Source organism: Lissotriton vulgaris, chromosome 5, assembly GCF_964263255.1.
Source record: "Lissotriton vulgaris chromosome 5, aLisVul1.2, whole genome shotgun sequence".
Classification (NCBI taxonomy): domain Eukaryota; kingdom Metazoa; phylum Chordata; class Amphibia; order Caudata; family Salamandridae; genus Lissotriton; species Lissotriton vulgaris.
In genome coordinates, this window is record NC_141693.1 from 872,185,956 (window position 1) to 872,206,701 (window position 20,746).

Here is a 20,746-nt window from a genome sequence, read left to right on the forward strand (position 1 = left end):
CTACTCTGATATCAAAATGGTCAACATGTTTCAGCAATATACTAGGGACTATAGAGTCCATTGCTTTCATCAGAACCGGTGTATGTTGAAATGCTACTGCAAATAGTGAAGTGATGGATAAAAATCAGTGACTGGATATTCGCATTGCTGCAACATGAAAAAAGGTCACCTGATGTTTGAGGTGTATTCCTTTGTTTGCAGAAGGTATATTCGTCACTATAAGACAAAAAAGAAGACACAGACTAATACATGTAAAAATGACCACATACATATAGACGAAGCATCATGTTTGTATTGCACATTGAGCTATAAATCAATGTTGTTGATTTGTTCACACATTGGTCTCATATTTACTCCTCTTTGTTCTTTCGTTTTAGAAACTCAAGAATGACACATGTACATTCCAATGTATCTAAGCAGCGAAAGACTGTACTTAAAGAAACACAACACATGAAGTAACAGATGTGATTACAACAGATTACTACAAAAACATTAATATTTTACTGACTCCTTGAAGGAGGTGGGAATTCATTCACAAACGGGAAGGGGTCTCCAAGGGATCCCTACCCCTTTGTGAATGTGGGCACCAACATTTTGTAAGAGCAGGCAGTGAATTAGAATTTGTTTATTGCACAGTTAATAAAAACTCACAATATTACACAAATACACAAAAGATAAAAAGTCTTTTGACTATGTAAAAAACTTTTCCAAACAAGAAGATATTACACATTAGTCAAATCTCAAGGAATCTATAATAAATTAATAAGTCTTCCTGTTGGTCACAGCTAATAATACTTATAATTCTTATGGTTGTAAAGTTATTGCAGAGTTCTCTGTTCTCATGATGTGATTAATTGTTTCGCCCAACAGTCATAATATTTACTGGCCATTGAGGAAGACTACTTTTCTCCAGGTGCGGTTGGTTTTTCGCATCCTTGTGTTGTTTCGGACCATTGCCTGCTTTTAAAAAATTAAAAGAAAACTTTTAATTTTTCTTTTTAAAATGCATTCAATTTCCCTTTAAGGAAAAGGGGCTGCATTTAAAGAAAATGCCACTATCCCTGTGATTACAGGCCATTCCCGATGGTTTGCAAATTGCTACCTGCCTCATGAATATTAATGAGGCAGGTCAATTGCAACCATTGGGAATCGCAAACAGTGTCTGGGACACTGTTTTACATCGCAGTTTGCGACTTCCTAATCGCGAGTTGGAATTAGAATGTTATAAAAATCTACAGATAGTGCATCTCACCCCAAATGTGTCATTACTAAAAACACATGATGGCTCTAAAGGTATATGAGATCAGAATTCCCACAGTGTAATCTACCTCACCTCACCTGTCAATTCCTTCATGCAATGCTGGCCAGGTTGCCACCTAAACTTCCGGGAGACCTCCAAGGCCCCGGTAGCCTTCAGTACTTTATTGCAGTGGGAGAGGTGTGTGTGCCAAGTCACCCTGACCTCCATCCGGGTGCCATTATTAATGAACTCCGCTTCCACCAGGGGTACTGTTTTACCTTGTGCCCAGTTGGATACTGCAGTGTTGACATCTACTCTCTTACCTTCCTATGTCCTCAGCACCTGGTCCACCTAGGAGCCTGATTTGGTTCATTTCTGCCAAGGGACCTGTGTAGCTACATCTAATCACTTGATCCTGACTTCCCTAATGTTTTATGTGGCTGGTGCCAGGAGCAAAAATCTTATCTCCATCACCCCAGCCCTGTGTTCTCCACATCATCTTTTCAGATCTGTTGCCCTCCACTCACTGCAAGAGCCTGGCCCCTCAGTCTCAGGCCGCAGGTTATTCCATTTCCTGGTGCATAACACCAGGAAATGGTGCTAATGTGTGGTCAGCCAGGACTGAGGGAAAGGAAATGCTACCTATTCCATTTCCATCCTGGCCGCGACCCCATGCATCAAACAGTTTAAAAATATGAATACAACTTTCAATTAGCAAGATAATTAAAATCTCTGAAGAGATATAGAGAGGTATAACTACAAATGTGATCACTACGAGGCATTAAATAATGTATAAATAATCAAAGGCGAAACTGTCCTGAAAAGAATCTAAAAATGTGTAAATCAAATCAAGCCTTATAAAAATGGTGTTAACTAATTGCATTTAACAGACAGACTGGCAGCCCTCAGGCTAGGACTGGCCAACCTCAAGCTAGGACATATCATGCTCTCCTATTATCTAAAATCATATTTAGGGTAATGTACTGACTTGGTTGAATCTTAATTTGACTATCCCGTATGTGTAGTAAAAAATAGTTGCAGTATACTATCTGAATAAATGTTTTCTCCTTAAAAAACAAGCTGATTGATAATTCCCGTAACTGTGGTTTCAAATACTAATTTATTTCCAAAACTACAACTTCACATATAAGCAAATGGTGAGTAATATTTTCACATGAGTCCCTTTTAGGGCATTCTCATTCGCCACTCCTTATTCCTCAACCCTCATCTCTCACACCTCATCGCTCACTCCTCATCCGTCATTAATGTTCTCTTATCCGGTATCCCCTCGCCATCTTGTTTGATTATCCCTCATTCCTCATTTAAATCAATCATTTGTCGTCCTTCATTCTTCACCCCATGTTCCTCATCGCTCATCCGCATCCCTCAACCATCATACATCAACCTCCCCCATACTCCTCACCCGTCATCTCTTTTCACCATTCGTCTCTCACTGATGGTGGTTGGAAGACAGGGCTACAACTTGTGAAACGCAGCATCCAGTAATGCTAGACTTCACTTGATTCCCTTCAATCTGTTGCTTAGAACTTAGATGACCCCTCAGATTATCCATATGATTGAGAAGTTGAAGTCGCAGCAGTGCCTCAACTGTGAGATGGAGGTAGCCACTTGCATTCAATCAATCAATCAATCAAGTGACTTGGAAAGCGCAACAACTCACCCTATAAGGGTCTCAAGGCATTGGAGGGGGGGACTGCTGATCTGTCTCAGGAACTGTGGTTCACTTGAAGAGCCAGGTCTTGAGGTCCTTCCTGAATGGAGGCAGTGACTGTGATTGCCTACGGTGGAGAGGCAGGGTGTTCCAGGTCTTTGCTGCAAGGTAGGAGCAGGATCTTCCCCTGGCCGTGTCTTGTGGATATGTGGGATGGCGGCCAGGGCCATTTGGGTGGAGCGGAGGTTTCTGGTGTGTCCCTGGAATGTGAGGTGTTGGTTGAGGTATGCAGGTCCCACATCATGTAGGCCTTTGTAGGCATGTGTGAGGAGCTTGAGGGTGATTCTTTTATTGGCTCGGAGCCAGTGGAGGTCTCTCAGGAGGCTGGTAATGTGGCTGTGGTGGGGGATATTGAAGATGAGTAAGGCAGATGTGTTCTGGATGCTCTGCAGTTTCTTGAGGAGTTTCTGGGTGATGCCAGCGTAGAGTGTGTTATGGTAGAAGAGTCTGCAGCTGATGAGTGTGTGGGTGATCATCTTTCTAAACTCTGTTATCCATTTGAAGATCTTTCAGAGCAGGCATGGTGTGTGGAAGCAGGATCATGAGATGGCATTGATCTGGTGGTCCAAGATGATGCTGAGGTTTCATGCATGGTCTGTGGGTGTGGGGGATCCAAGTTCTGTGGGCCACTAGGAGTTGTCCCAGGTGGAGGGGGTGAAGCCGAGGATGAGGACTTCGGTCTTCTCTGAGTTTAGTTTGAGGCAGCTGTCCTTCTTTAAGTTGGCAACAGCTTTCATCCCATCATGGAAGCTGTTCTTGGTGACTGTGGGTTCATTGATAATAGAGAGGATCAGCTGGTGTCATTGGTGTATGAGACCATGTTGAATCCATGGTTCCTGGTGATGGCTGTGAGTGGGGCCATGTAGACGTTAAAGAGAGTGGGGCTCAGAGAGAAACCCTGAGACACTCTGCAGCTGATATCTGTGGGTTCAGAGTGAAACAGTGGTAACCTGACTGTCTGTGTTTGGCCGGTGAGGATGGAGCAGATCCATTCAAGGGCTTTTTCACGGATTCCGGGGTTGTGGAGTCTTGTGCATAGGGTGCATGGGAGACAGTGTCGAAAGCAGCCGAGAGGTCAAGGAGGATGAGGGCTGCAGGTTTGCCTCCGTTGAGGAGGGTGCGGATGTCATGTGTTGCGACAAGGAGGGCAGTCTTGATACTGTGGTTGCTTCAGAAGCCAGATTAGGAGAGGTTCAGGATATGGTTTGCTTTGATGAACTCGGAAAGTTGGACATTGGACGTTGATGGCCTTCTCAATGACCTTGGCTGGGAAGGGGAGCAGAGGGATGGGTCTGAAATTCTTGAGGCTCTTCAGATCGGCAGAGGGTTTCTTCAGCAAGGGGTTGATATCTTTGAATGTTTTCAGTCTTCTGGGAATGTGGTGGAGTTGATGGATCAGTTAATGGTGTGGCAGAGCCCAGGGGCGATGGAAGTGCCAGCTCTGTTAAAGATGTGGTGCGAGCAAGGGTTCGAGGGTGATCCGGATTGGATGCTGGTCATGATTTTGAGGGTGCCATTAGTGGTGAGTGAGTCCAGTGGAGCAGGGCCTGCTGGCATCCGGTGTTTTTGGGTGCAATGGTTGCGAGCCGGGTGAGAGGGTCTTGGGTGTAGAGGCTGTTGAAGCTGTCGTAGATCTCCATAATCTTATGGTGGAAGAAGGTACTGAGGTTGTTGCAGAGGTATTCGGAGGGTGGAATGTCTGCTGTCCCTGTGCTGGGTTTGGAGAATTCTGTGACCACTGCAAAAAGTTCCTTGCTATTGAGTGCATTGGTTTTGTTCCATTCTTGTAGGGCTGTTTTCTTTGTTGTTCTCATGAGGTGGTGATGTGCTGTGACAGCGGTTTTGAAGGCCGAGTGGGGTCTTACTGCTCCTCCATCTCGAGCTGTCTACAGGTGTGTCTGACCTCATGAACAGTGGGAGAGAATCAGAGGGCCTTTTTGGTTTGTGGCTTGCCAGGCGCTTTCTTGAGGGGAGCCAGTGTGTCGGAGCAGTTGGAGATCCATTGGTGGAGGTTGGGAGCTTAGTTATAGGCGTCCGCGGAAGTCAGAAGTGGGGTTTGCTGAGGGAGGAGGTGAGCTGTTCTTCTGCGTGTGGTCTGGTTCCAGCATCTGCAAGGGTAGCGCTGGGCATGGTGGTGAACAGTGGTTTGATGATGGAGAAGTGGACGCAGATGTGGCGGGTCCAAAGCAGCTCGGAGGTGTGGCTGAGGGAGATGTTATCGCTGGTGGAGAAGATGGTGTTGAGCGTGTGTCCTGCTGAGTGGGCTAGAGAGGTGCCCCTCAGTGGCAAGGTTTTCCAGGTCTTTGAGGTAGTCAGGATGAAAGTTGAGGTTTCCAAGGAGAATTTAGTCTGAGGAGTTGAGAGCGTGGGTGCAAAGAATTTGACGATGGAGTCTGTGAAGGGTGGACAGGGACTGGGGGGTCTGATGTAGATGAGGGTGCCGTGGAAGGTGGTGTTCAGGTTGGTCTAAACCTGGAGGTGGAGGTGCTCCATGTTGGTCGCATGGTCATCCAAGTGGGTGGTGAGGCAGAGGGTGCTTTTGTGTACTATGGTGATATCCGGGGTGGAGGTGGAGTTCATCCAGGTTTCCGTGAGGAAGGTGATGTATGGGTGGACAGAGTCTAATAGGTCCCAGATCTCCATGGCATGTTAGTGGGAGGAGCGGGTGTTGAGCAGGATACAGCTGAGGCAGTTGGGTCTGCTATTTGTCAGTCATGCAGTGAGTGGGGGTGGGGCTGGTGGGTGGGAGCAGGCGAATGTGCAGCTGCAGTTTCGGCAGGAAAAAGGGCCCTGGATATCATTCGGCTACGCCCGGTGTCAGGTGGTGTGGTGTCCGGTGTTTATGGCGTGGAGGGTGCTGGCGTTGTAGCGGTGGATATTTGGAGGACCTGGGTCTGTGGTGCTGCATTCATTTAATGTTAACCTGTATTGCAGTATAGAGAAACTGGATGGTATTCAGGGACAAGTATATGTCCTATTGACTTTGTCCCTTCAATTCACCCCCAAGGCATGCTTATAGGACATAAAAGCCTTTCAAATTAAGGTTAAGATACAACATAAGAGGCAGATGTGAGTATTCCGAACCATGTCCACAACCTTGTTGATTGAATTCTGGTCGTTTGTAATCATCAGCGGTGTATGGATACATCTTTTCTAGGGAAAAAAGTGCCCGATCTTTTTGAAACATCTTGATTGTTGATGACAGTAAGGATTCTTTGTACTCCTTGATGGTCTTGTTTGTCTCCTCAGTATGAGGAGTTTAATCTACTCAATAGAGGTCAGATTCATCAGGAACTATCACAATTCTTTCAGATAATTTTAGTGCAATTCTTCTTTGCGGGCAATTAAAAAGCCATGACAACTGACCTATTATCCAATACCAACCTCTGCAAAAAGTTTTAATCATTCACTGCATTTGGTCCGCCTGGAGGTTATAAATTTTGAAAAGGCAGTTTTAAAGGATCTTGAGTCAAGTACATAACTCATTAACAACCCTTTCACAACATGTCCAGACAAGAAGAACAGGCTTTGAAGACTCTAAGTATGGACGATTCATTGCAATAAAACCAACATACTAAGGGGGCCCACAGTGATTTAGGACATCAACACCTATAGGGCTGAAATGCCTATTACATTTAGGCGTAAGTAGTGCCTACTACCCCTTGAACATGGAAACTGCTAAGAGGTTTGTAGCTGTAATCACCTCGATAGTCGAGGATTTGAAAGAGGCTACATTTTCTGATTAATAAAGATCCAGTCACGACATATTTCTGCGTCTTACCCAAAATACATAAATCTATCCTTTCTGGCATTGGGTCCCTGTTGGACCCCTTTTTCCAATGTGTGGATTCCTTCCTAAGACCTCTCGTATGAGAAATGCCTACTTTTTTACAGGACACCAAAGACGTGCTCCGCCTTTGGGAAACATCCTTTACAACGCAACTTTTACCACGCAGTGCCTTTACCACGCAACTTTTACAACGCAAACCATTACAAAATCTGGGGGGCGCTCTAGGATAGGGAATACGTTTAATTTACTATCCAACACCTTCCCTAGTGTCCACGGGGACTGGAGTTGGAATAGTAAATTAAACTATTCACTATCCAGCACCCCAAAGCGCTATGCGTTGTAAAGGTTTTCGTTGTAAAAACCGCGTTGTAAAGGCATGCATGGTAAAAGCATGCGTTGTAATGTCATACATCCTTCGCCTTCTATCTTATGTTCAGTTTAACACTGAAACCGACTTTCTCATATCCTTTGATATAGAATCATTAAATACCTGCACTTCCCAGGATCAGACACGGGTGACCGTAGAAATGTTGTTACGGTCCAGGAATCTGGACACTCTGCCCCCAGTACCCTTCATCATGCAATGTACAACACTAGATATGAAATAGAATTTCTTTCAACTTGAGGATGGCTTGTACCTACAAATCTCTGGGACTTTCATGGGTAGTTCTTTCGCCCTCTGTCTAGCGAACCTCTATATGCACTCTTTTGAGGCAGGAGATGTTTTGGTACCCAAGAATCCTTACTGTTCCAAAATTGTACAATGGAAATGCTATATCAATGACATTTTAGTACTTTGGCGCAGTGATGTAGACTCCATCACTGCTTTTCACCGATGGCTGAATTTGTGCAATCTATTCTTGAAATTCCCTTGTAAATATAGCCAGGAGCATCTTCCATTTCTAGATGTATGGATATATCCATCCGTTGGGACTTTGCAGACAGAGCTGTACAAAAAACCTACGGTCAGGAATAACCTTCTTGCATACACCAGTTATCACTCTAAATCCCTAAGAGGCAACTTTTCGTTTGGGCAGTTCCTATTTTTACAGCGAAACTGCTCAGATGTCCAGCAATATAAAACTCATGCAGCCAACCTATCTTCCCAACTACTGAATCATCAGTACCCACCATCACTGGTACACAAATCAGCCAAAAGATCAAGAAATAATAACCATGAAACAAGACCACCAAAAGAGCCCACAGAGCGACTAGTCTGTGTTAATACTTTTTTGCTGTGCATCAGGCTTGATTCAGAAATCCATCAACAAGAATTGGCACAGCCTAAATAAAGGGACACCCACTCTTTACCTTCAAATGAAGTGGGAACTTGAAAGACATTGTAGTGCATACTAGATCAGAGACCGGAAAAGTGAACTAACCAAACACTCTTTGGGGCCTACCACCCGTGAAAGAACATTATCCATGTGGTTCATGTGGAGTGTGTGCCCAGATGAAGCACTCAACATGTATTGATATTGGCACTGTAAAAGCCCTGGGAACAGAGACGACATACGAACTATATAATAGTGAACGAGTGATATACAATCTTTCTTGTCTTTGCGGATTGAAGTACGTCAGTATGACAACACGCAATGTCAAGGCACGAACGATGGAACATAAAAGCACAACCAGGTTTAATAAGCAAGCCTCAGAATTCATTGCACGCTTTCTCAAGAAAGGTCATCGGGCATATGATCTGTCATGGACTGTACTTGACAAACCCATTATCCTGCAGTTTGCCTCGAATGTTACACAGTACCTGTTCAAGAGGGAGAAGAAATCGGTTTTCAGACTTCGTTGTGAAAAACAGGGTTTTAATGATGACATCCCGAGGACTGCTCTTTCATAAGAGACACACAACTCATGGACTCCCAGTGCCACTCCAACTTGCTATGTACCTCTCCAAAGAATATATCCTGAACATATATTTTAATAGATAAATTCAGAAACTTGCTTCTAACCCAGCACATACTAGAAAAACGTTACTTGTTTTACTATTGACACATTCAGTAGATCCCATATTTCCAAATCAGCAGGGGCATTAACATGTACCCTTTTTTTGTTTTGAGCTGGACTTATGGGACTTCATCTTTCAGCATGCACTCTAAGTGACACTCCTTCATTCTAAGATCATATCTTTAGTATCCTTTCTTTGTAATAATTTTGTTTCAGATAATATCAGAGACTGGCTACATAAACCAAATGTCACCTTTTCACAACAGACATAGGCACTCCCTAAGTAGCAGAGGCATTAACATGCAGCCTGTGTTGTCAGCACTTATGGGACTACAATTCCCACCAGTATGGTCGTTCGTAAGAGGCGTCTACATCCCATTGGCATAAACTATACGAGAACTATAGCTCCCATTGGATCTGTAGTCGACGATTAGCCTGCATTCTCAGCGCTTATGGGACTACATTTTCCATCATTATGGTAGTTTGTGAGAGGCTCCTCCCGATGACGTGAAGTACAAATTATACATTAAATACAGTTCCCATTGGTTTAGAAGTCTGCGATGAGCTGTGCTTTTTCTGATGTTATGTTATTTTATGTTATGTTACTTGCCACTTGTAAGGCGCACAGCTACTCCACAGAGTGTCCCGGCGCTAAGAAGGACCCAGAGACAGAAACAGTGAACACAGACTGGCATGGAGGTCTCTACTGACGTTGGAAAAACCAGGTTTTCAAATTTCTCCTAAAGCTGAGGAGATCCTAAACCTGTCTTAAGAAAGGCGGCAGGCTATTCCACAGCTGTGAGGCCACCACCTAAAAAGAACGGCCCCCTATGCGAGAGCGGGCAAATTTCAGCACCATCGAGAGCCGCTGGGTAGAAGATCTCAGGGTTCCTAGGGGAGCATAATGTTGAATTCTGTGCCTGATTTAAGGGACCCCTGTTTTGTGAAAAGCCTTAAGGGCCATTATTAGGGCTTTAAAATGTATCCTCTTTCGTACCGGAAGCCAGTGTAAGGATACCAAGTGAGGGTTCATATTTGTCATGGGTCCTACCATGAGGATAGCACATGCCACAGCGTTTTGTACCACCTGAAGGCGCTCTAATAGATAAACTGGGAGGCTAAGGTACAACACATTGACATAATCCAGTCTAGATGTAATTAAGGCCTTGACAAAAGTTTTCCTGTGAGGAATTGGCAAAAGAGGAAGAAAATTCCTCAACATTTTGAGTTGTCCGAAGCATGTCCTAGCCACAGTTTGGACCTGAAACTTCATGGACATGTCGGCGTCTAGTTTTAGTCTAAAATGTCTCACAGTGGTGACTGCGCTGACTGGAGGGGACATATGCTGAGACCACCACTGGCACCATTCCTCATTCGGTTTATGCCCGAAAAAATGATTTCAGATTTTTTGGAGTTGCACATTAACTGGTTCTGTCTGAACCAGGCAAACACCTACGACAGGCAAGCATTTATCTTACTTCCACTCAACATACTGTCTTTCTCACACATAAAGAGCAGCTGAGTGTCGTTGACGTAGGATATTACTTTGGGGCCGCATTCCTCTGCCAGAAGTGCCAGGGGTGCCATGTACACATTAAACAGGGACGGAATCAAAATAGATCCCTGTGGAATTCATACTCTCATGGAAGGGATGAGGGCTGAAAAGGGAGAGGCCCATACTGTTTGCTGGCGGTCTTCCAAATATGAAGTAAGCCACCGAAGTACCGTGCCTCCAATGCCACAGGCCTGAAGTCTGTTCAGGAGTAGATCATGGGGCATGGTATCAAAAGCAGCGGAGAGGTCTAATAGAATCAGTACAGCTTTTCTTCCTCTATCAAGTGTACTTTTTACTGTTTCCGAAATTTCAAGTAGCCCTGTCTCAATACTGAAGTTGGCTCTAAACACTGATTGACTTGGGTGTAGAACATGATTGGCCTCTATAAAATTGGTTATAACAGTGTTTACATATTTCTTCAAAACCTTTGATAAAAAAGGTAGCAGCAATATCGGCCTGTAAGTGCTTACTACAGTAGGGTCTGCCGAGGGTTTCTTTAGAAGTGGTAGAATGTTCCCATCTTTCCAACTAATGGGCATAGTACCCTCGGACAGCGAAAGGTTCATAATCGAGTTAACTGCATGGTTCATCACCTCGGCTATAGATGCCGAAACTGTCGCAGGGCAGGGGTCTGCAGGGGAGTCGGATTTAAGTGCTCTCATGATTTTAAGTGAATTGGCCAACAAAATGGTGGGACACTGTAGGAGAGCCCCTTCTAAAATAGTGGCATCAGGGGGGACAGACCTGAGGCACCATCTGTTTCATGAGGTAGATCCCCAAAAGAATCTTGAATAGTTGTAATTTTATTGTGAAAATGTTTTGCAATCTGGATGGTCCATTCCTGAGTGGGGTTGAAATGGCTATTAATTAACCCTGGGCGATGAACTACGTTCCGCTCGCGGAGCTTGCGAAGCTTTGGTACGTTCGCGGTTCGCGTAGAGCGCAAAGTTGCCGAATAATACGCAATCTACAGCGTAGCGTAGTTGTTTTTCTTCCTTGCGCACTCAATATGCTTTCTCGCGGGTGCGGTAATGACTTACCGTGATTCTGTAATCGCTAACTCGATTTTCTATCCCGTTCGCGTGCCCCACGAGGTTTGGAATACGGCCGCATGATCCCGGGAGACTGTGTGAATGTGAACAAGTCATGCGGACGCCCTATCTTCCTTCCGGCGGCAGTGTTGGTTATATTGCGTTCCTGAACACGCAGAAACTACAATCTGGCAAAGAATATCTCTCGAGCACGATAAAACCTTCTTGAAAATGATCATTTTGCTCAGGAAAACTCCTCAGATTGTGATTTGGCTGTAGTCTTTTGTGCAAGGAGTCCTTTTTGTTCCTACTCTTTTTTTCAAGAGGAAGGAAGTGCTGCTAAGTCTCCAACTTCCTGTTCCTGTCTAGCAGGCTACTTCTAGTGCTTTGTCCATGTGCTGTTCACTTTCCTTTGGATTTGGAGCTGGAAGGATCACTTTTTGTGTATGTCTGCTGCATCATATCATTGGATTGGATTTTTTGAAGACTTTTGGATTTGAGATTTTATTTTACAAGTAAGTTGGAGAATTGGTGTACATGTTTGTTTGATTGGGGCTTTTTTTTACCTTCAGCTTTCTGGGCTTTTCATCATTTAAAAAAATTATTGTTGTGGGTGGCCTGTACATTCAGTAGGGGCCAAGTTGTATTTCTTTGAAATTTCAGCCAGTAGGCCCAGAGGTACCCATGGGTCCAACCATGTTTTTATGGTGTCTGTTGAATTTCAAGTTTTTAAAATCATGGATGGCATTGGATTGAATTGCAAAATGTGGTTTTTGGAGTGGAATTTCAGTTTTTGGGTGTGTATTATTAAATAAGGGCTTTTCGGCCAATATGTAACCCTAGGACTTCATATAGTGATATAGGCCTGCTTGAGTTCATTGTATGTACTTTCTTGTTATTTTGGGTGGCCTGGTCATGTGGTGGCGGACATTTTGTGGGACCATCCACTGTGCTTTTGCCATAGGCCTCCAAACTTGTGGCCTATTCTGTCGGTAGGCCCAGACTCCCAGATGTACTCATCAGGGGTGCGTGAAGCAACTGTTTCTATGTTGTCTGTTGAATTTAAACATCATTTAGGGTATGGATGGCATTGGATTGAATTAAAAAATGTGGTTTTGTGGTGTAGTTAACTTTTTGGATGTGTGTTAAATGCATTTGTTGCAGGTGTGTATGTGTTGTTGTTGTGTAGCTTTCCAACCTTTTTTGCCATGCAGATTTTCTTTTTTGCATTAAAGCTCTGTTGTGTAACAGGCATTCTTTGTCTGGCCATATAGTGATATAGGCCTGTTTGAATTTAGTGTATGTACTTTCTTGTTATTGTTGGTGGGCTGACCGTGTGGGTGGCGGCCATTTTGTGAAGCCAGGCATTGTGCCTTTCCCATAGGCCTTCATTGTCTGTCTTTTATTCCTTTTCTTTTTTTTTGTGAGTGCCTGGCCATGTGCCATTTTGTGGGACCAGCCACTGTACTTTTGCCATAGGCCTCTGAGCTTGTGGCCTACTCTGCCAGTAGGCCCAGAGGTACTACTCAGAGTCATCATCAGTCATCATGGGTGCATGAAAGTTAAACAACTGTTTTTGTGTTGTCTGTTGAATTTTTAACATCATGTATGGCATGGATGGCTTTGGATTGAATTGCAAAACGCGGTTTTTGGGGTGGAATTTCAGTTTTTGGATGTGTGTTAAATAAATAGGCCTTTTCTGCCAGTGGGTAACCCTAGTAGTTCAGCTCGCATAGTTTTGGTAACTCTGCACAGAGCAACAACGCAGACTTGCAGTTTTTGTCTGTGCGCGTTCAATCCGCATGTTCGTACATGTGATAACGTCTTTTTGTACAGTTTGTGATGCTGAACACGCCAAATTCGCAATCTGGAGAACAAATCTCTCGAGCTGCATAAAACCTTCTCGAAAATGATGATTTTGTTCATTTTGCTAAAAAAAACTCCTCAGGTTGTCTTTTGGTTGTAGTTTTTGGAGCATGGAGTCATTTTTCTTTTATTTCATTTTTTAAAAGAGCAAGGAAGCTCCCCAGAGACTCCAACTTCCTGTTCCTGTCCTTTGTATGTACTTTCTTGTTATTGTGGGTGGGCTGACCTTGTGTGTGGCGGCCATTTTGTGAAGCCAAGCATTGTGCTTTTGCCATAGGCCTGCATTGTCTGTCTTCTCTTTCTTTTCATGTTGTTGTGGGTGGCCAGGCCATGTGGTGGCAGCCATTTTGTGGGACCATCCACTGTGCTTTTGCCATAGGCCTCCAAACTTGTGGTCTATTCTGCCAGTAGGCCCAGACTCCCAGAGGTAGTCATCAGGGGTGTGTGAAGCAACTGTTTCTAAGTTGTCTGTTAAATTTAAACATCATTTAGGGTATGGATGGAATTGGATTGAATTTCAAAATGCTGTTTTTGGTGTGTAGTTAACTTTTTGGATGTGTGTTAATAAATGCCTTTGTTGCATGTGTTTGTGTTGTTGTTGTGTAACGTTCCAACCTTTTTAGCCATGCGGTGTTCTTTTTTGCATTAAAGCTGTGTTGTGTAACAGGCATTCTTTGTCTGGCGATATAGGGATATAGGCCTGCTTGAGTTCATTGTTTTCCAAGCCTTGCCCTTGTGCCTGTGATGAATGACCGTGTGGCTGGGGGCCATTTTGTCGTGGTAGTAGTAGTGTGCTATTTTTACCACATAGGTCTGTGTGTCTTTCCTTTGTTCCTCTTGGCTTACTGCTTCCATCTACATTGCCAGCTGCAGGTCCCTGATGTTGCATCCATCCCACATGATGCACAAATTAAGGCCAAACAGGTTCCACTTCCAATACATTTGTATTTTTGTTCTTTGCTATTCTTACTCTTCCTGAGTGAACACAGTACACTAGTAGTAATTACAATTAAATCACAACAAATTCCATGCTTGACTGATGTTCTTCTGGTTTTTTTTGCTTTTAGGTGCACAAAAGACTGAGGAGGAGGTGCCTGTCATCATCGCCCATTGTACTGCCACACAGACGTCCTGCTGTTGTACGCGACGTGATGTGTGGTGTGACCTGACCAGGCATCTCTGCAATTTGTGCAACTGAGTGCTGCTGACATCTGAAGAAGATGGTCCCAAAGAAAGCAGGTACCAGGTCCTCCAAGACCAAGAAAGTTGCTGAGAAGAAGGAACAACAGAAGGAGTCTGGTGTTGACCCCAAAACCTTTTTTTGGGGAAACCAAAAATTAAGCCTGCAGCAACGGTGGCCGTGGGGCAAGCTGGGGCCAGCACCTCCGCATCATGGGCCCAACCCATCAACCCAGGCCCAAGCAGATAAGTGTGGAAGATGTAGACAACCTTATGGTGGAAAGCAGTGATGCTGAGCCTGACCTAAACTTATCGCTTTCTCAAAGTAGTACACAATCAACTCATGAGAGAACACAGCAGATAAGTGGTGAACAACACCAGCCGCAACCACCGCCCGCAATAGTAGTTGTTGTTCCTCCCGAAGTAGGGGCAGTTCAGGAAATTGAGCCTCATGCAGAGGAAGAAGAAGAGGAAGCCACTCATTCAGGAGATCCATTGTTTTCCAAATCCCCAGCAAGGAAAAGGAGGGTTAGTCCATCAAGTTCTTTGCCAAGCATCCCTTCTGATGATCTAGATCTCACTTTGGAGCCACAACAATCTGAGCATGAGAGGGAGACACATCCCAGGACCAGGTTAGGGAAAAGGATGGTTCCAGAAAGCCTTAGGCTTATGGACGTCGATGTAGAACAGCAGGATAATGATGATGAGCCAGTCATCACAACATCACCGCCCAGAGGACATGGAAACCAACATGGAAGTGAGGAAACATCCTAGCTATACACCGCAACAAACTTGTTTCTGCAGTGATTCACATATTATCATCTCTTCCATTTTAACAGAGCGGGACCTCATTTTTTCCTGAGCGGGTGCCGGGTGAAGTGAGGTGACTTCCCACATAACGCTGGGTGAGTATAGCACTTCTACAATATTATTGCGAATATTGTCATACAAACCAGGAGGACTGTTGCCTTCTGTTTAGCAATGAGGCTTTCTGCTCTTAGCTAACTATGTGTTGTTTGTACTGGTTTCTTTGTCACTCAGGGATCATTGTAGACACACTTTTTGATATCACATATTCTGTACACTATTTTTCTTTCTTGTAGGAAAGGACGATTAATTCATTTTTCCACCAGTCTACATTGGGGACCCAAGTTCCTGGTAGGAATATTTTGATTCAATATTGCATGGCTTCATTTTCACACTATCACTTATTCTGCAGTTGCTATTAGACCACGGTCCTGAAGAAAGCTGGATAAAATTGATCCTTACAGCTGAAACATGTCGACCACTATTATATAGTCATATTTTCAGACTATCAGACGTCATTTTAATCTTGACACTAGAACAGTGCCTATTAAACACATTTTCAGTTCTAGTAATTATTTTTATCTTATCACTCACTTTTTTCACAGCACTGCACACCATCAGTACCTACTTGAAATACACTGTGGCTAGAGGTTTACCTCGGAAATCCATCTCTGCACCATCACTAGATGGGTTGGGCGAGATTCGGATCTACCATCCGTATCCCACATGATGATATTCCGCCACGATGGTGGGCTGATGGGAGTTTTCAGCCTCGTGTAATTTCTGGTTGTTGTCTCATGATCCCTTTTTGTTCTTAGTCTCAGAACAGCACACATTTCCTCTGACCTGACATCTCCTTTTAATTGTTTTCGATCAACATTATTACCCTATAATAATAATATGAGCATTTATAAAGCGCATGGTTACACCAACTGGTGTGTCCCCGCGCTGTGATGAGAGGCCGAAAACACGAGAGCCCAACTACAGCCGCACCTGAGCAATTCAAAGGACCCTACAAGCGCTGAAAGAGATGAGCTTTCAGAGCTTTCCTAAACTTAGTCTCGGAGACCTCTAGCCTAAGGCTCAAAGGAAGTTTGTTCTAGTTCTGCGGAGCCAGACAACGAAACGACCGGCACCCCAGCCTAGCCTTCCGCACCCTGGGAACAAGTAGCAGGCCCGTCCCACAGGATCTAAGTAGTCTTGTGGGGGCTTAGCGGGTGATCAGGTCAGCCAAGTATATGGGACCCCTGCCCTGGGAAATGCGATGACACATGCAAAGTCCCTTAAACATCACCTGTTCCCTAATGGGAAGCCAATGAAGGGTCACCAGAGCCTTCCTTGAGGAGGCCCGCCTCGGTTGCATGAAGACCAGCCGCACTGCTGCATTCTGTAGACATTGAAGTCTGTTCAAACATTCAGCCGGGGCGCCCAGGTACAGTATATTACCGTAATCAAGGCGATATGTCACAAGGGCATGTACCATAGTCTTTCCTAGCAGCAATGGGTAGTAGGTCCAGAGTTTTACGAAGTCCCTTAAGGACCCCGAAACAAATCCCTACCACCCGCCTAGTTTGGTATTCAAAGGAGAGCTTGGGATCCAGCCACACACCCAGGTTCTTCACCTGATCACTGGGCATAGGAGTAGGTCCCAAACACTGGGGCCACCAAGCCGATGACCATACCCTCCAGCTTTCCCCACAGTAAGCACCTCGGTCTTATAACCATTCAGCTTTAGGCAGTTACTAGCCATCCAGGCTGCTAGTTCTTTCAGGCATGCCACGAAGTTGAAGGCTGCCGAGTCCTATTCTTGAGTCAGGGAGACCACCAGTTGTGTGTCATCGGCATAGGACACGACCCTGATCCCGAAACCATCCGCTATCTTAGCTAAAGGTGACACATAGAGATTAAACAGGGTCGGGCTCAGGGCCGCACCCTGCGGCACCCCCTGTTCAAGCTTGATGGTTTAAGAGTAATGGGGGCCTTCGCTCACCTGAAAGCTACACTCCGGCAAGAAGGACTTCATCCACTTCAGTGCAGGACCGGAAACACCACCTTTATTCAGACACTGCAGCAAGGTGTGATGAGCCACAGTGTCAAAGGCTGCACTTAAATACAGCAGGATTAAGACCACTGTCTGCCCGGCATCCGCACATTGCCTAATTGTTTCCGTGGCATAGAGCAGAGCCGATTCTGTTGAGTGCATGGCACGAAAACCCGACTGGGACCGATGTAACAGATGATGTTTCTCAACATGCGCTGTGAGTTGTTTGTTCACTACTTTCTCTGTAACCTTAGCAAAGTAAGGGAGAAGAGAGATCGGGTGCAGATTGTCAAGTTGCTCTCCAGAATGGCTGCAACTAGTAGGGATGTAGCATGTATACCTCCAACACAGGTACCACCAACAATACCTCCAGATTCCATATTTATATTAGAAAAGGGCCGGCAGCGTCCTACATCCAGCACAAGCCTCACCTCAGCAGTAGTAGGTAGTGGTACTGCACAGCCAGAGAGTCAAATTCAACACACACCCTCCAGTTCATCCAGCATTGGAAGTGGCACCTCCAGCAGGAGACAAAAGTTAAGCTCCCCAGTGTTTACGGTTAGCGAAAAGGAGGAGAACATTGCTATATGCTCCATTTGTCATACCTCTGTTAGTCGTGGTAAGCTTGGTAAAAATGATGGTACCAGAGGCCAAATGACCCATCTGAAAAAACACCACGCAATCAACTGGGAGGACCACCTTTGTTGCATAAAAACTGGAACCATTTCTGTTGGTGGGGATAAACGAGTGGAAGGTCCGCTCACGTTGGAACAGGTAGAAGAAGAAGAGGGAGACATTCTCTCTGATAGTGGTACACAAAGTAGCCCTGTCCCCAGCAGGGTACCACCCACATCCTCAGCAACATCTCAGTGGGACAAGAGTAAGAGTCAGCCTGAGACACTAAGGAGTACTGCAATGCAAAAAAGTGCTGTGTCGAGCTGAACAGAAAGGAATGCCACGCAGCCTACCATTCTAAGCATGTTTACTAGGCAGTAGGGACAGTACGAACACAACCACCCAATAGCACATTTGTACAATACGAAGCTGGCTAAAATGTTAGCACTGGACCTTTTCCCTTTTTCTTTTGTTGAAGGGGTGGGTTTTCTGCAATTTGTGACAACCATCTGCCCAAAATGGAAGGTTCCCAGCCGCTATTATTTCACCAGAGTTGCTGTTCCAGCACTACATTACAACGTGCTGGAGCTGCTTGGAAAAGCCTTAAAACAGAGTGATGTTCAGAGTATCCACCTGACAACAGACATGTGGACCAGTTGCCAAGCCACTGATGACATGTGCATCACTGCACACTGGATCTCTTTTTCGGGTGTTAGAGAAACGATATCTGCAGGCGTTGACACTGCTGAGATTTTTAATGACACTCGCAAACATGCAACTGTAGCCATGTTTGCTATGGAGAAATCTCATACTGCTGCAAACATTTTGGATGAGTTTAACAGCAAGGTCTTTGAGTGGCTGCGACCAAGAGGGCTTAACACTGGTTTTGTTGCCAGTAATGTAGTTAAGGCCATGAAAGATAGTGGCTATTTCAGGGTCCTGTGTTTGGCACACTGCATTAACATTGTTGTTCAAGACTTTCTGAAAAATGAAAGCAAAGTCAGCAACTTACTGACCAGAATATGCACACATTTCAGCCATTCTTTTAAAGCCCAGAAGCACCTGAGGGTCATTCAAAGTGAGCATAAAATGACGGTCAAAGCACTCATCCAGGAGGTGCCAACACGTTGGAACTCAACTCATTACATGCTCGATCGTCTGTTTGAGCAGTACATACCACTTAATGCTTATGTGATGACAAGAAGATTAGGGGACCCTACTGTGAAAGCCATGACCATTGAGATGGGCCAATGGGACCTCGTTAAATGCCTGACAGAGATGCTACTTCCTTTTGAGGTCTTCACACGTGAAGTCAGCAGGAAGGACTGTTGTACATGCTAGAGCAAAAGCTGAAGGAGGTGTCTGAAATGTACGAAGGTGTGGGTGACAAAGTAGACGCATGTTATTTGGCAGACCCCTTAGCCGTTCGCTTATCTGAAAATACAAGGATTCAAAATAAGATTGTGTCACATCGACATTACATTACTGCCACAATTTTGGATCCACAGTACAAATTATGTCTGAACAGTAATGCAGTAATTCCTTTTTCAGAAGTGGATGTGTCCAAGTACACATCTTTGATAGCTGAGGAAAACACTGATTTAGAAAATGAACTGCTCTTAATTAGAGGCCTGCCACCCCAGGACAGAGCAAGTACTAAAGGGCATCCAGAGTCAAGTTCTACTACAAAGCAAGAAAACAGTGCGTTTGTGTGAAATGTTGGCCTGATATATGATGTTTCCAATTCTGGAACCACCTTGTATCAGTCCAAACAATCCCTTATGGTGTCTGGTTGTAAGTCAACCTTATAGACAAGCTATCCTAATGGTAGCATGGACTAAGCAGCCTTAAAGGCTTAACTCTAGAGGTCGTGTTAAGCAAGCTGTTTTACCAATCACAATCCTGTAATATCAAATGAAAGGACACCACACAAGTATATATTATAAAAATATATGTATTTATTACTAGAATAATCCTCTGTACTCTTTATGAGTGCAGAGGCACAAGCGTTTAAACAAAAGCACAGTTAAACATATGAAAGTTGCACAATTATGGATGAGGGCGGGTGGCCACTCAAACCATATATTAAGAAAGTGGTATAAGAGATACCAATCAAACAGTGGTTAGGCCTAGGGCCTAGGGAATCGCTGGGAGCAGTCGGGACTAGCAATGCTGAAGTCAGGAAAAGCCAGCGGGATTCGGGTGCAGCGCTTAAAGCACAGGCATGCACCAATGCAAAGTCAATGGTGCGTAAAAGTTATGAAGTTACTGTTTAAGAATACTTCTGCTCAACCTAGAAGGACGAAACTGAAGACACATACACTATAGGTGTGTACCAGTGTGGGAACACCAGTGTTGCTGAGTTACCTCACCCACAGGAAGCGGGTGCACAGGGGCGAAGTAGTGTCGGGTTTTGTCACGCAGGTTGCTGGTGCTTGGAGCTGAAGATGCTGCAGGCGTCGAGGCGAGAAGTGTCCGGTGTGATCGGAGATAAAGATGATATGAAAGCAGAGGGGACAGAGTCTGGGTCACCTTGCAGTGACCAGGGTGGAACCAGAAGGAACCAGGCAATGTCGGGTGCTTTCAGGTCGCTGACGGGTCGCTTCTCTCCGCTGCCACATGAACTCTGGGGCACCGAGGATGTCCAGGAGTGGATCACGAGCTGTACCACGCAGGTTCTCGCTGTCGGCGGTGTTGGCTTCCGGATTGGAGCAAACAACCCTTGGCACGGGCAACCCACACAGGATTCAAAGATGGCGTTGCACTCGGACCAGGAGGGTTAGAGCGGGTGCTCCTTTTCAGAGAAGTGGGCGCACGTCTGGAGCAACCAGAATCACAAGTTAGATTTCAAGGTTCATCGGCACAGGGGCCACAAGCCAACGGGCAAGTGACTGGGCCAACGCGTTGAGCCAAAAGAAGCAGAAGGGCTCC